The 15,379-nt window shown below is 40.9% G+C and overlaps 1 non-coding gene across 1 annotated transcript; it reads right to left on the bottom strand.

Annotated features, from left to right (window-relative positions):
• Positions 1 to 14,948: 14,948 nt before the first annotated feature.
• Positions 14,949 to 15,111, bottom strand: LOC125391459 (U1 spliceosomal RNA). The gene has a single exon (XR_007229144.2). It is a non-coding gene; the product is annotated as a U1 spliceosomal RNA (small nuclear RNA).
• Between the last annotated feature and the right edge of the window lie 268 nt (positions 15,112 to 15,379).

Below are 15,379 nucleotides of genomic sequence, written 5' to 3'. Positions count from 1 at the left end.
CTGCCTAGAGCTCTATCAACAGGAAGATCCAAGCTGACAACGAGGCTGCCTTCTGTCATGAGTCCTACTCTGGTTTGTCTTCATCGTAGTTAACTATTCATATGTCTTGCTCTCGCACGAAATCATGATGTCTTCTGGGACAAAGATCCAGGCTTCTGCATTACTCTATCTCTTCATGCAAGGAAGACATGAAATACCTGCACATAAAAAAAATCAAGATCTGTTGTACAAACAGAACTATTAACAAGAACAGGCTCAGAACACTCAGGAACTCCATAAAGATTATTTCCAGGTGTGGTTTTCGGGAAGTCAGCCAAAATATGAATAGAGGGGAAGATAAGGCCGTGAATAGTAAAAACCCGAAGCAGTACCTTAACACGGATCAACGTGGAATGTGAGGTCAACATACAGGACTCAGGGCCTGAGAATGCGTCTCCTGTTGGCCTCTTGGTCTTCAGACAACTCATCTATTACAGCAGGTAATTATTTGATGAGAAGCAGCTGCCCTGTGTGATACATGATGTTTAGTGGCAATCCCACCCTGTGCTTTTCCCATTGTGTGTCTGCATTCCCAGCATCGTAACATCGACTGGTTGTGATACATACAGAAAAAAAAAAAAAGTCTTCAAAAATGAATATCTCTGTAAAGTGAAATGTTTCCTCATTGGAGGAATCTAGGCAGCAAGGCAAAAGCCTCATGGCTTACCTGGACCAAAATGGGGCCCCTGCACTTAAGGAATTGAGTGATCGTAAGAGACAGTTCACCGCAAAGTGACTGGCTCAAATTCTTCCGCCTGTTGCTCCTCGTGACCAATTCAACTCGTTGTTTCAGTTCCATCTTTACTCCCATTAGTACCCACTGGCCCTGTCTCATGCTCAGTATGGCAACATTCACACCGGTTAGGGTAAAGATCTCTGTTCGCTAGTTACGTTATCCCACCGCTTCTTCCGGCATCTTATTCTGATAACCAAAGGATCCCATTACCATTAGTGCATTAAACATTCCGTTCACAATCAAAGTTCCAGAACTTGTTATTTCCTGAGCCAAGGCCCTGCTACCCTCCCAGTTCTCTGGCCATCTGCTGGCTTTCTACTCCCTCTCCAGATGTTCATTCTTACCCTGAACAATGCTATGTTTAGTGCGGTAACAGGTGCCTTGACACAGATGATCACCATGCAATTTGCAGTTCTTCTACAATCACTGGGAATTAATCTATAAATAGAAGCTGCTGGATCCCAATGAGCATAGTGTTAGCTACACAAGAGCATTTCCCTTCTGCCCAATATCTACAAACTGCCGTTACAAGAGAAGGCTTGGTGATATCAAGGAAGATGATGGCACTATTTTCCTATTTTCAGACTTATTTATTCTAAATGAATCCCAAATAAATACTCAAGTCAGTAACATTCTATAGCACAATATGCTGGATCTTTGGACCTACAGCTTGAGTTCCAGGATAGTCAGGGTTACACGAAAAAGTCCTATTTTGAAATAAAAAAAAAGACTCCATAGAGAGACAAGTGACCCAAAACTATCATTGTGACCATGTCAGTCATGTAGACATATAACATGTCAATATGTCCACATATAATTTTTCAGTCATATCCACATATAACATGTCAATCATGTCGACATATAACATGTCAATCATGTCCACATATAACATGAAATGGAAAGAAAGCAAGAAGAAGCTATAAATTAGGGGGTAAAATCTCCATCCTCTCAAAACTTGAAGAGAGTCCATTCTTCTACCACCAGAGATGAACCAAAGAATAACTCAAGAAAGCCTCATGTTACATATGAATTATAAGCACTCAGGATTTCTCAGAAAGTTATAACTCTAATTAGAATTGAGGTAGTTGACTCTGAAAATGAGTTATGGAAATCACTTTCTTATGAGACTTGAGTCCCAGGAAATGGAGAGTTTTAAACTATTAACTGACTCATTCTGTCAGAAAGATATTTTTTTTAAAAAAATCAACTTAGATTTCTCTGCTGGCTCTATATTACATGCAGAGGGGAAGGGAAGAGAAGTGGGATGCTGAGGCACATGACCCTGACTAACTAGGAGTTGGGGAAAATTGATGCCGTGTTTTAGCATCAATGCTGTAGGAAGAGATTTAGTGGTTCAAGCACTTTCGTTGGCTTTGTTTCCTAGTTATGATCATGAAAACACACACACATGGGCTTGCTTTACACACAGACATGTGCACATCCAATCGTAAGCAAAGCCACCCCTTTCAGCCAGGCAGTTACTTCTCAACAGAGATTTTTGTGAGGCCCTGAAGATAACAAGAAATTCCAGCGGAAGTGTAAAATTCACAACACTGTCCAAGCCATCAGCCAGAACCACAGTTTCTAGCCCAGGGACAGACAGATTTTGTTATCAAGTGGCTCATAAATTCCTACAAACTAGCGGCCCAGGGACAGTCACCTGACACAAGCCCAGGCAATCCAGAGGCCAGATAGCAGTCTGGTCTAAAAATATAAGCAGAAGCTTTAAGAGTTCTATTTGGGACACTTAAGGAGAGAATCCAAGGAGACTGGAGAGGTTAGTAAGGACTGAAGTGTGGGAGGTACAGGTGGGGAGGGCAAGCTCAAGATTCAGAAGAGCCAGTTCTGTGAGTCAACAGTCAGTTCTCACTGACCCCGCAGAAACACACGAGAGACTGGAGGAAGCAGACTAGCAAGTCCCAGGAGCTATTGTGTTCCTTCTTGATTCCTGTCCCAGTCCGTCAAAAACGTGTAACCAAATCAACTGCTTTTTGTCTTGAGGCATGTTTAAACACAAAGTGTCGTCCATGGGCCTATGTGCTAAAGGCTTGGTCCACAGCTGGCGGTACCGTTGAAAGGGGATTCTATCAAAGGCTGCTAACTTAGTCCGTGGATGACATGTTCAGAGCTGAGTGCGGACTGGTGGGACCAAACGGTCCCTAGGAAAGTGACTTTCAAGAATATAGCTTCTCGTCATCACTGTCCTGCCTGCCGTGAGGTAAGCAAGCTCTTCGTCCACATAGTCCTGCTACCATAATGCTACATTCTATGCACAGAATAGACTAAGCTGACCATGGATTAAGAATCCCCACAAACCATCAGCCAAAAAAAATATTTAACGACCTCAAGTTATTTTCTTGGGTATTTTGACACAGTAATCAAAAGTGACTAACTTCTGTTCCTCATCCTTAGATGGCAGGATGTAGGCTTCATGTTTAACATAGCAACAGCCTATTAGAAAGGTCACAAACAAAAACCCAGAAAACCAAATCAAAATTCAGTTTTGATACAAGCTCTGATATATCAGGCCAGTCTAGCTGACAGTCTGATTTATGTGTAGAATCAGAATGCCCCCTACCTTCCTCCCTAACAAGTCTTATGTCCGTATCCATTGCTTGAATTTGCTGAGGCAGTTCTATTTGAATCTGTATATCCCAGCTAGGTTGGAGTCTGAATGCTTAAATCCCCCATGTAAGGAATAGGAAATAAAGGCAGAATGGATGGCACCTAAGCTATTGGGCAGACCAATGGAAGAAAAGCATAGGACCATACTGTAGAGTTTGTAATTGGTTTTAATCGTATTTAACATCTGTTTCTCTACTTTAGTGTATAATTTAGATGAAGCAACTTAGAAATCTCAGCAAGAATCCATACTTTACATTTATTGAAAGAGGAGCACTTTCTGAGCGATCAAATTGCTCTCCTAATTCATCCATAATAATGTGGCAATTTGGTAAGCCTTTTATTTTTCAAATTTTCTTCATGAAATGTTCTTATTTGGTGGTCCTAGCTCCTAAAGACTTTTATCCACCACCCTAGCTTTTTCATGAAATACTCTTTTTTTTTACTGTTGGTATTACCTGCTTTTATTTTTTTATTGAATTTTATTGAGCTCTACATTTTTCTCTGCTTCCGTCCCTTTCTCTCCCCTCCCCTTCCACCCTCTCCCATGGTCCCCATGCTCCCAAATTACTCATTAGATCTTGTCTTTTTCTACTTCTCATGTAGATTAGATCTATGTATGTCTCTCTCATTATTGTCTAGGTTCTCTGGGATGGTGAATTGTAGGCTGGTTTTTCTTTGCTTTGTGTCTAAAAGCCACTTATGAGTGAGTAAATATGATGTTTATCTTTCTGAGTCTGAGTCACCTCACTCAATACAATGTTTTCCAGATCCATTCATTTGACTGCAAATCTCAAGATGTTATTATTTTTTTTCGCTGTGTAGTACTCCATTGTGTAAATATACCAGATTTTCCTTATCTATTTTTCAGTCTAGGGGCATTTAGGTTGTTTCCAGATTTTGGCTATGACAAACAATGCTACTTGAACATAGTTGAGCACATATCCTTGTGGTACGATTGAGCATCCTTTGGGTATATACCCAAATGTGATTTTTCTGGGTCTGGTTGTTTTCTAATTTTCTGAGAAATCGCCACACTGATATCCAAAAGAGCTGTACCAGCTTACATTCCCACCAGCAGTGCAGGAGTGTTCCCTTTACCCCACATCCTCTCTAGCATAAGTTGTCATCAGTGTTTTTGATCTTGGCCATTCTTACAGATATAAGATGGAATCTCGGAATTGTTTTTGATTTGCATTTCTCTGATGACTAAGGGTGTTGAACATTTCCTTATGTGATTTTTCAACCATTTTAGATTCCTCTATTGAGAGTTCTTTGTTTAGGTCTATACACCATTTTTTTTTTTACTGGATTATGTGTTCTTTTGATGACCAATTTCTTGTATTCTTTGTATATTTTGGAGATCAGCCCTTTGTCTGATGTGGGGTTAGTGAAGATCTTTTCCCATTCTGTAGGCTGTTGTTTTGTCTTGGTGGCCGTGTCCTTTGCTTTACAGAAGCTTTTCCGTTTCAGGAAGTCTTATTTATTAATTGTTTCTCTCAGTGTCTGTGCTACTGGGGTTATATTTAGGAAGTACTCTTCTGTGCCAATATGTTCAAGCGTACTTCCCACCTTCTCTTCTATAGGGTTCAGTGTGGCTGGCTTTATGTTGAGGTCTTTGATCCACGTGGACTTGAGTTATGTGCATGGTGATAGATATGGATCTATTTTTATTCTTCTACATGTTGATATCCAGTTATGCCAGCATCATTTGCTGAATATGCTTTCTTTTTTCCATTAAACATTTTTTTGCTTCCTTGTCAAAAATTGGGTGTTTGTAGGTATGTGTGTTAATACTGGGTCTTTGATCCAGTTTCATTGGTCCTCTTGTCTGTTTTTATGCCAATACTAGGCTGTTTTTAGTACTGTAGCTCTGTAGTAGAGTTTGAACTCAGGGATTGTAATGCCTCCAGAAGTTCCTTTAGTGTACAGCATTGTTTCAGGTATCCTGGTCTTTTTGCTTTTCCATATGAAGATCAGTATTGTTCTTCTGATGTTTGTAAACAATTTTTCTTGGATTTTGATAGACATTGCATTGAATCTGTAGATTGCTTTTTATAAGATTTCCATTTTTACAATGTTAATTTACCTACCCAAGAGCATGGGCGATCTTTCCTTTTTCTGGTGGCTTCTTCAATTTCTTTCTTCAAAGATTTAAAGTTCTTGTCATACAAGTCTTCCACTTCCTTGGTTAGAGTTACCCCAACTTATTTTTTTAAATATCTATTCGTTTATTATGCATACAATATCTACCTACATGTGTGCCTGCAGGCCATAGAGGGCACCAGATCTCATTACAGATGGTTGTGAGCCACCATATGGTTGCTGGGAACTGAAATCAGGACCTTTGGAAGAGCAGGCAATGCTCTTAATCACTGAGCCATCTCTCCAGCCCCCATCCCAACATATTTTATGTGATTTGTGACTATTGTGAAGGGTGATGCTTCTCTGATTTCTTTCACAGCCCATTTATCATCTGTGTAAAGGAGGGTTACTGATTTTTTTTAAGTTAATCTTGTATTCTGCTATATTACTGAAAGTGTTTATGAGTTGTAGAAGTTCCTTGGTAGAATTTTTGGGGTCACTTTTGTAAACTATCATATAGTCAGCCAATACTGAGAGTTTGACTTCTTCTTTTCTGATTTGTATCCCCTTGATCTCCTTTTGTTGTTATATTGCTCTAGCTAGGACCTTAAGAACCATATTGAATAGATATGGAGAGAGTAGACAACCTTGTCTTGCTCCTGACTTCAGTGGAATCGCTGGAAATTTTTCTCCATTTAGTTTGATGTTGGCTGTTGGCTTGTTGTATATTGCCTTAATTATGTTTAGGAATGTTCCTTGTATCCCTGCTCTCTCTAAGACCTTTATCATGAAGGGATGTTGTATTTTGTCAAATGCTTTTGTGGCATCTAATGAGATGATCATGTGGTTTTTTTTTTTTTCAGTTTGTTTATATAGTAGATTACATCGACAGATTTTTGTATGTTGAACCATCGCTTTATCTCTGGGATGAAGCCAACTTGATCATGATTGGTGATTTTTCTGACATGTTTTTGAATTCAATTTGCCAGTTTCTATTGAGTATTTTTTATATACCACAGCACTTTATTTTTTTTCTTTTTTTCCCCTTATTTATTTATTTAAAGAATTTCCACTTCCTCCCCTCCTCCCAATACCCTCCCACTCCCCCCAGTCCCTCTCCTCCTCCCTCACCATTCCCAAGAGCAGTCAGGGTTTCCTGCCCTGTGGGAAATCCAAGTTCCTCCCCCCTCCCTCCAGGTCCAGGAAGGTGAGCATCCAAACAGACCAGGATCCCAAAAAGCCAGTCCATGCAGACGAAACAAGACCCAGTGCCATTGTCAATGGCTTCTCAGTCAGCACTCATGTCAGCCACATTCAGAGAATCCGGTTTGATCACATGCTCGTTCAGTCCCAGTTCATATTTTTGCATCAATGCTCATGAGTGAGATCTATCTTTAATTCTCTTTCTTAATAATGTCTTTATGTGGTTTGAGTATCAGGGTAATCATTGCCTCATGAAAAGAGTTTGGCAATGTTCTTTCTGTTTATATTGTGTGGAACAATTTGAGTAGTATTGGTATTAATTCTTCTTTGAAATCTTGTAGAATTCTGAGCTGAAGTCATCTGGTCCTGGGTTTTTTGTTGTTTTGTTTTGTTTTGCTTTTGGTTGGGAGACGTTTGATGACTGTTTCTATTTCTTTAGCAGTTATAGGTCTATTCATCTTGCTTATCTGGTCTTGATTTAATTTTGGTTAGTGATGTCTATGCAGAAAGTTGTCCATTTCCTTTAAGTTTTCTAATTTCGTGGAGTGCAGGTTTGTGAAATACGACCTGATGATTCTGTGCATTTTCTTTGTGTCTGTTGTTATGTCCCCCCTTTTCATTTCTGATTTTGTTAATTTGGGTACTCTCTCTTTGTCTTTTGGTTAGTTTGGATAAATTTGTTATTTTGTTGATTTTCTCGAAGAACCAACTCTTCGTCTCATTGATTCTTCATATTGTTTTCTTCGTTTCTATTTTGTTGATTTCAGCTCTGAATTTGACTATTTCCTGTTGTCTTGTTCTCTTGGGTGAGTTTGCTTCTTTTTGTTCTAGAGCTTTCAAACGTTCTGTTAATTCACTAGTGTGGGATTTTTTCAGGTTCTTTATATAGGCATTTAGTGCTATGAACTTTCCTCTTAACACTGCTTTCATCGTGTTCCATAAATTTGGGTATGTTGTGTGGCCATTTCCACTGAATTTTAGGGAGTCCTATAAGTCTCTTCCCTACTGTCATGTCTTTGGCCATCAACTTCTACTCTCACTCCCTTTTGTCATCAGGCATTGACATTTACCTAATCTCCATGGTAGCTTAATTACACAATGAATGTAGCACTCAAGACTCGTCCCAAGATGACCCACAGGTCCATAGTGTTGTGCAATCCATCATTTGAGTTACATGCCCAAGGCTATTGCAGATGAGTAAGTTGCTCCATTAGTGAATTCATTCCACTTTGCACAGAGCTAGAATGTATTGGTCTCTTTTGATATATAACCCCATTTACATTATTGATAGAACAATAGCCTACTGTGGAGCTCCTGTTATTCCTGCCCTTTTACAAATGAAAAGGCCTATAGATCATGTATACATTTATATGGTGTTGGTGATATTTGGGAATATAGATGGTCTAAGCATTCTACCCAATAGGGAACTTACCATACTTTTCTCAAGGTGAATTTTCTTAGGCCAAACACTGTGTCTACCGTAACAGCTCTCATAACGCCAAGTACATAATAGTTAAACATATAGTAAACATAAAATATAATAAGGCCAACATTTTCTATCTACCTTTTTCCATACATTTTTGAATTAGAATAATAATGACACAGTGTAAGAAATATGTCACTAAAATAATCTAATTTCATTGAAGAAAGAGTTAGTAGGTGGTAAGACTGTATTGCTGAAGATATCACATGGTTTAGCTGCAGGACGCAGGAAAAACTGTGCTAGAACTGAGCTGGAAGCATCCTCCTTACTATTTGGCTTTCACAGCACTGAAAGATGCTCTGTAGGCTGCTGAGGGAGGATTCTTGTCCACAATCTTGCTCAGCCATGGCCAGTGTGCTACACTACTGACCTTCTAAGCAAAGTGTGCTCTCTGGTAGAGTCATAATATATCTACTTATTGATCAGAGGGACATTAGATTGAGGTTCAGGCCACAGGAGGGGATTCACGCCTGATACTATAAACCTAGTTAAAAAAAAAAAATCCTTGACCAGAGATGTCAAGATAACAAGAAAGCTGTTGTTTTTTCTAATTGGACATGTTGTGCCCATCGAATTAATTTCTAGATATTTATGTTTATGATGCAAGGTTAGCGATTGTGTCAGCTTGGGTCAGAAGAGTTTCTTTTTGCAATGGGCAGCAACTACCGCAGAGATGCACTGACGGTAAGCCACTGCACTGTCAGGAAAGGGAGAAGAACGCCAGTTGCCAGCCTCCCTGAAGAGTGCTAGGCAGTTAACAGTGGCAAGGAGGAAGGGGCTCATGAGTTCCCAAGCCTCTCTAAAGATCTGTTTCTAATTAATTGTTACTAGAGGGCAGACAGGCATTTCCTGTAGCGGTGTAGCCATTGACAAGTGGTCCGTGCTTCTGTGAATATCTCCTCAGCCATGTTTCTGTACGCAGCTCTAATTAAACTCATTGGGTCACACCAAAGAGGATATGAGAACGGAAAGAGCAGTCTTTGGGATGACAAAGGGTCAGCTCAGCAGCAATGGGAAGGGCACAGGAGTAAGTATTGGGAGATGAATATAATTATATATACAAATATATATATATATGTCATAATGAAAACCCATTAGGTATAATTAATATATGCTAATACAAAGAGAGTTACCTAAGATTCACTACTACCTCTGAAGGAATACAACATAAAACAGAAAGACTCGGTATCACAGGCCATACACCATGAGTTGAAAGGGTTCAAGTTTCCATGCTCAGAATCCCTTTGGAGCCAGCTCTCTTAGGAGTCAGTGGTAGAAACCTTTCTGGAGACTTGAGCCCTGATAAGCAAAATTTACTTTTAATGGGGTCCACTCAACCCAGGACTCCCTGTTCTTGCTTCCTTCTGTCATGGCACATTTTCTTATTTAAGCTGTTGACATTTGAAAGGTCCCTCTGAATAATTGATGACTTTCTGGAAATATGCAGGAAACAGTTTTTGCCAAGAACAGAAGCCCCATTTGGGGAGCTGCTCAGATTAGAAATTCAGTTTTAAGTCCAAATGCCTTTCAACCTGAAACCCCCATCAGCTTGGAAAAGAGAGGCCAGGTCCGCTCAGCCCTTGGCAAGGAAACAGTCGCATACAATTAGGAAATATTTTTAATGCAACACATATCATTTATTACAATGAACTAAAACCGCTTTGGAAATTATTGTCGCTGCCCTTGCCTTTAGGGATCGTAATCAGTACACATAACAGCACCGTGTCCATAAGACGCAAAGGGCTAAGATAATGGCGCCGTTTCACAGAGCCTTTCAAAGGAATCACCTATGACTGAGAAGTCCAAAGAGACAAAAGTCAAAAGTGCATTTTAACCAATAAAAGGGGGAAAGGGAACAAAGATTGAAAATGTGCTCCTCATTCAGCTGCTTTGGCCTGTGTGGCCCCCATTTACAAAGGATCTTCTCTTTGTCAACTGTGAGTCAGACTTCTGGTTTTCAAATGACCAGTTAATTCTCACATAAAGGCAGCATAGCCAAGGGTTTGGCTGCCACAAGGCCAAGGCTTCCCCACCTCTTCTAGGCCACCCAGCCCTTCAGGAAGGCTATGGAGCGCCTGTGCTTGCTCTGAAAAAGACGTAAAATAAAGTTCGATTACAAAGGAAGCCAAGTGTGTGAGAAATGTGATGTCATGCAAACTTTTAAAACTTTGAGGTGTATGGATCTATGTTCTTTTACTGATGCATTAAATAACAAGATACATAATTTCAAAGCTGACACGAGCATATGTAAGGCTTCAAGACAGCTGCACCAAAAGTAGTATTATGGCAAAGGTCTTGTATCAAGGTCACACTACCTATCACTGCTCAAGTGTGTGCATGTGTACATGTGTGTATATGGGGGGTGAGTGTAGTCTACATGGATAAAGATGTGAAACTTATTCAAGAATAGCAAAATTAAGAGACATAGTGCTTTTCCCCAGTCTAGCTTCCAAACTTTTAAAACTTAATTCTTAGGGGAAAAACATATGGTGTGTATGCTTATAATAATTTCGGCTGTTATGCCCTTGACTTTTTGAGATGCTATATACTCACCTTGAATTTATACTTGGAATGTGTTTCTTAATCCCTAATCAGGCACCAGCAATGGGGGTGCTGCCCATAGATGCATAATTCAAGACTGTAGGTCATTTTTTGCTCACAAATTAATCTTTGGACATAAATATATTTATTACTTATCTTCCTCGAAAGGTTTGCATCGAGTTTGTAGATATTTATGCACTGTTTAGACTTTCTGGTTTACCTGTTTAGACCACAGAGCTTCTTTGCATATGCTGTTGTACCACAAAAAGAGCTGACCAGAAACAAGGATTTAACTAGTCATTTTGCAATCAGCAGGACCCTCAAATCATGTCTTACGTCTAAGCGCAGGTACAAATCAGTTGGCTTGCTGTGAACAAAACACCTCATCTATTAAAATAATCTTTCTAAATCATTCACGGGGTGAAATTCTTATTAGACCCCACATTGAGTCTGTGAACAATACAGGTGTATATTTTTAATCAATTACTCCAGAATATCTATTGAAAACATGGTTTTTACTTCATTTTTGAGGAAAGTCAAAAGAATACGAACAGGCCCTCTCTGCTTTCAGGAAACCAAAGACACAGATATAATCGTAGGAAAGACTTGAATGAGAGACAACAGTTTCACAGTTACAGCCTAGCTGTCCAGTGAGGATCTGATCTTCATAACATGACTACACAAGGGGAAGATGCCCTAATAAGGTGTTTCTAAACTTATAAAACACAAAGCTAAGTTCCTCAAATAAATAAAGTTACATATTGGTTTTTATTCTTCAAATATTCAGCACATTCATTATGTTCTCAAGGCATGGTATGAGGAGCTAGTGTGAAGGAGGACCCCACTTTCTTGGCCTTCACAGACAGAGGATGAGTTTTGAGAACTGGAAGGAAGCCTGATTTGCTGTTCTGTCTTTGCTTGCTCCAAATTGTTACCAATATTTCCCCACGTTCTTTCTGCCAAATAATTGCCCAGTAAAAGCGGTATTTTCTCACACCTAAGTTACGCCGCAAGGCACTGCTTTGGAAGGCAGAAAGGGAGGGGCCTCACAGCCTTCTGCTAACACCATGGCTTGATGAAAGTTTGAATGACATTTCTATTGGCTCTTTACATTGTTTCATTATAATAAAGTGAATTTAAAATAGCACATTTCAGCACGCAGAGCAAAGGCACGGTTCACAGTTTCTAACAAAGAGTGAGTGTCTGCCTCTTCCCAGCTGAAGGGGCACTGCCAGTAACAATATCACAGACACAATTTACCCTTGGTTTTTATTCTTCAAATATTCAGCACATTCATTATGTTCTCAAGGCATGGTATGAGGAGCTAGTGTGAAGGAGGACCCCACTTTCAGCCCAGTGGCTTTCAAATGGGACATTTTCAGCCACTACTTCTTCTTTACTTTGGAGGACTGCTTTTATGCCAACATTTACATATAAAATAAGATATTGTTAATATTTCATATTATTCTGCTTCAAATTTACATAATTCACATTCTTAGATCACATAACTGAATTGTAATTACTATCTAAACTGCCAGCACAGTCATCTGCAGCAAAGCACCCTAGTCACTCTAAGTTTTAGACTCTAACTGTGGGGAGATTTTAGGAGCTTATGGGGAGAAGGCACTGTAAGCTTGTGAGGCATTTTGACCCACTTTATCTCGTTTGAGGATTATAATCACCATGTTCAGAAGGTAGAGAGGCTAAAATATTTCCTCATTTGAATAAGTTGAAGCTTACCAGACTTTGTTCGAACGGAGCCAAGGCAAAAACTCCGAGTCTGAATTTAAATCTGGAGCACTTTCCCATCAGCACTGAAAGGTATGGGGCTAGGAGACACAGAGCTAGCTGGTAGGTGAAAACCACCTGCTGTGGATACAGTGATGGAGAAAGCACTGTGGTGTGTAGCCATCAGGAACATCTTCCAAAGCCACGGAACTGAGAGTGTCTGAGACAACTCATGTCTTTTAGGGGACCAGGCAGAAGTATTGAGGGGGTGCAAAATAACTCAGAGGCATTATATACACCCAAGCAAGAACAACATGCTGAGTAAAGGAACCAGTGGTAAATAACTCAGTCATTCAAAGAAGCCGGCTATTGCCAGGCTTCATTGGCACCACAGATGGGGCTGTAACACAATAGTGAAGGGGAGCTGCCCAGCAGGACGAACTGGGATACAGGCTGTGTCTTCACAGGAACGTGGTCAGCTGGGTGGTCAGATGAGGGTACTGTCACGGAAAGACCAGACATCCGCCAAATACTGTATGTGTCACTTAAGGAGGGAGCAAGCTGCTTACCCTTTAAGCTCCACCGTGCACATCTGGATCAGGGTAGCAGCCCTGCCTGGTCCAGGAAAACTGGGTGAGCAAGCCAGAAAGCATCTGTGGGAGGTTCTGGAGCTTCCCAGACAGAGCTATCTGAGGAGTGCAGCAGCAGAGCTCTGGTGGTGAGGGACTGTGACGGTAGACTCCTGTGGGTATGTCACAAAAGGGGGAAGAAAACCCAAGCTCCTGTCCCCGTAAAGCCCTGATAAAACCTTTCCGATGCTTCCTCAATTGTGTGATTAGGCTATGACCAGTGACAACGTCATGCAAATATTATAGGTGCTAACGAAGGAGCCACCCTATCAGTTGACTGTGCTTCTTCCTTAGGACGACTCTCAGAGGCAGCATCATGGAGCAAGGGGATGGGTGTCCCTCCTCGGTGTTACCTAAAGAATGATGAACTCTCTTCCCCTGACCTGGGCTTTGGCACGGCCTGAGTGCTGGCATCGCATTGGCTAGCAGCTCTCCTGTGCCTTGCTCCCATCTCTCTGCTTCACCGCGGGAGGACCCGGAGCCTGCACTTTCCATTTCTGACTAAGAAGATGAATGACTTGCTGTCTTCCTCCTGATTTAGCTGCTTTAGCCAGCCTGAGGGATGTGGCCCTCTTCCCTCAGCAGCCCCAGTGTGTCAGAGCCTGAGGAGCCTTTGCCAGCCTGGGGCTGCAGCCCTGTAAATCAGTCCTGCGCAATGGTATGTGAACGGAGAGACTTCTCAGAGAGAGAGAGCAGTCCGCCGTGCCAGGGTGCACTCGGCTCCTGATTTATAAATCCCTTCCTCGAAAGCCAGGTGCAGAATCCAGGTTTGCAAATCAAGTTATTCTATTCAGGATTTACCAGCTTGATTTTCAAATGTGTTTCAGGACTTGTAAATCTATATTAGGATTTGTAAACCCGTTTAAGGATATAGAAATTAATTTTTGAACTTCTAAAATACTAAAAACCAGTTTGACTACAACTACTATTAATAAAAGAGAGACTTGTAAATCAAAGCGTGCAGTAAGATTTGGCCGGCAGGCCCACAAATGAAATTCCGGAGTTATAACTTCAGGTCGGTACAGATTTATAAAGCTAATTTGTGAGCCATCAGAAAATATAAGATTTTTATTCTGGTTTGAAATATTACAGGGCCGCATCAGCAGGGATACCCTATTTATAAACTAAATTTTTCAAAGCAATAATAATAATCTACTTGGATTTAAAGGATTTGATTTACGGAGTCAAGCAAAATTTTGCTAGAAAATCTATGAGATGGCATGTCTTTGCATTTGGCCTGCACTGGGAGAGGAGTATAAGCCAGGTGTGACTGTTAATTGTAGCCCAAAGGGTTCTCTAATAGATGAGAAAACATTATCTGGGGTCAGGCTATGAAGGCATTGCTAGAAGAGATTAGTATGTAAAGCCACAGCCTGAGGAAGGGGTATCCCCTCATCCATGTGAACAGACAGCACCCCAACCATCAGGGTCCTAACAAAACCTACATTAGGGCATGGTGAGTTCTCTTTGTGCTCCAGTTGGGCATCCAGAGGCAACATGGCTTTGTACAACATGGCCTCGTGTTCCTGTGTGTCTTAGTTAGGTTTTCTGCTGCTACAGTGAAACGCCATGACCAAAAAGTAAATTGGAGAAGAACGGGTTTATTTGGCTTACGTTTCCACATCGCTGTTCATCACTGAAGGAAGTCAGGACAGGAACTCAAACAGAGCAGAAACCTAGAAGCAGGAGCTGATGCAGAGGCCATGGGTGGGTGTGGCTTCCTGGCTTGCTCCCATAACTTTGCTCAGCCTTCCTTCTTTTAGAACTCAGGAATGCCAGCCCAGAGATAGCACCACCCACAATGGGCTGGGCTGGGCCCTCCCCCATCAATCACTAATTAAGCAAACACCTTACTGACAAATCTTTTTTTAAAAAAAAAAAAACAGGGAGAGCGTGAACACAGTTCCCACACTACTACAATTATACAGTCAAGTTTCCTGCATTCAGGGTAGTCACAGGGGTCAACACTTCTTAGCACAATGGGTAAGCCTTGCCCTGGGAAAACCACCTGCATCATCATGGCGTCTCCCCTGGCAGGCAAGTATTTACTGATGGATCTTATGGAGGCATTTTCTCAATTGACGTCCCCCTCTTTCAGATGACACTAGCTTGTGCTAATTTGGAATAAAACTAGCAAGGACAATTGACCCCTTGTCAACTTGACAAACAAACAGATGACTACTAAGCCACCATCCTTTCTTTTCCATTCATTCCCAAGATCTCACAACGAAATCATAAATAGCTCCAAAATTACCTGTCTTTACTAATTCACACACATTAAAATTTCACTCCTCCTAAAATAGCCAATCTCTT

This window comes from Myodes glareolus, chromosome 16 (assembly GCF_982192425.1).
Source record: "Myodes glareolus chromosome 16, mMyoGla1.1, whole genome shotgun sequence".
In the NCBI taxonomy this organism is placed as follows: Eukaryota; Metazoa; Chordata; class Mammalia; order Rodentia; family Cricetidae; genus Myodes; species Myodes glareolus.
Note: the sequence above shows the minus strand (reverse complement) of the source record. Positions and strands in the feature narration are given on the sequence as shown.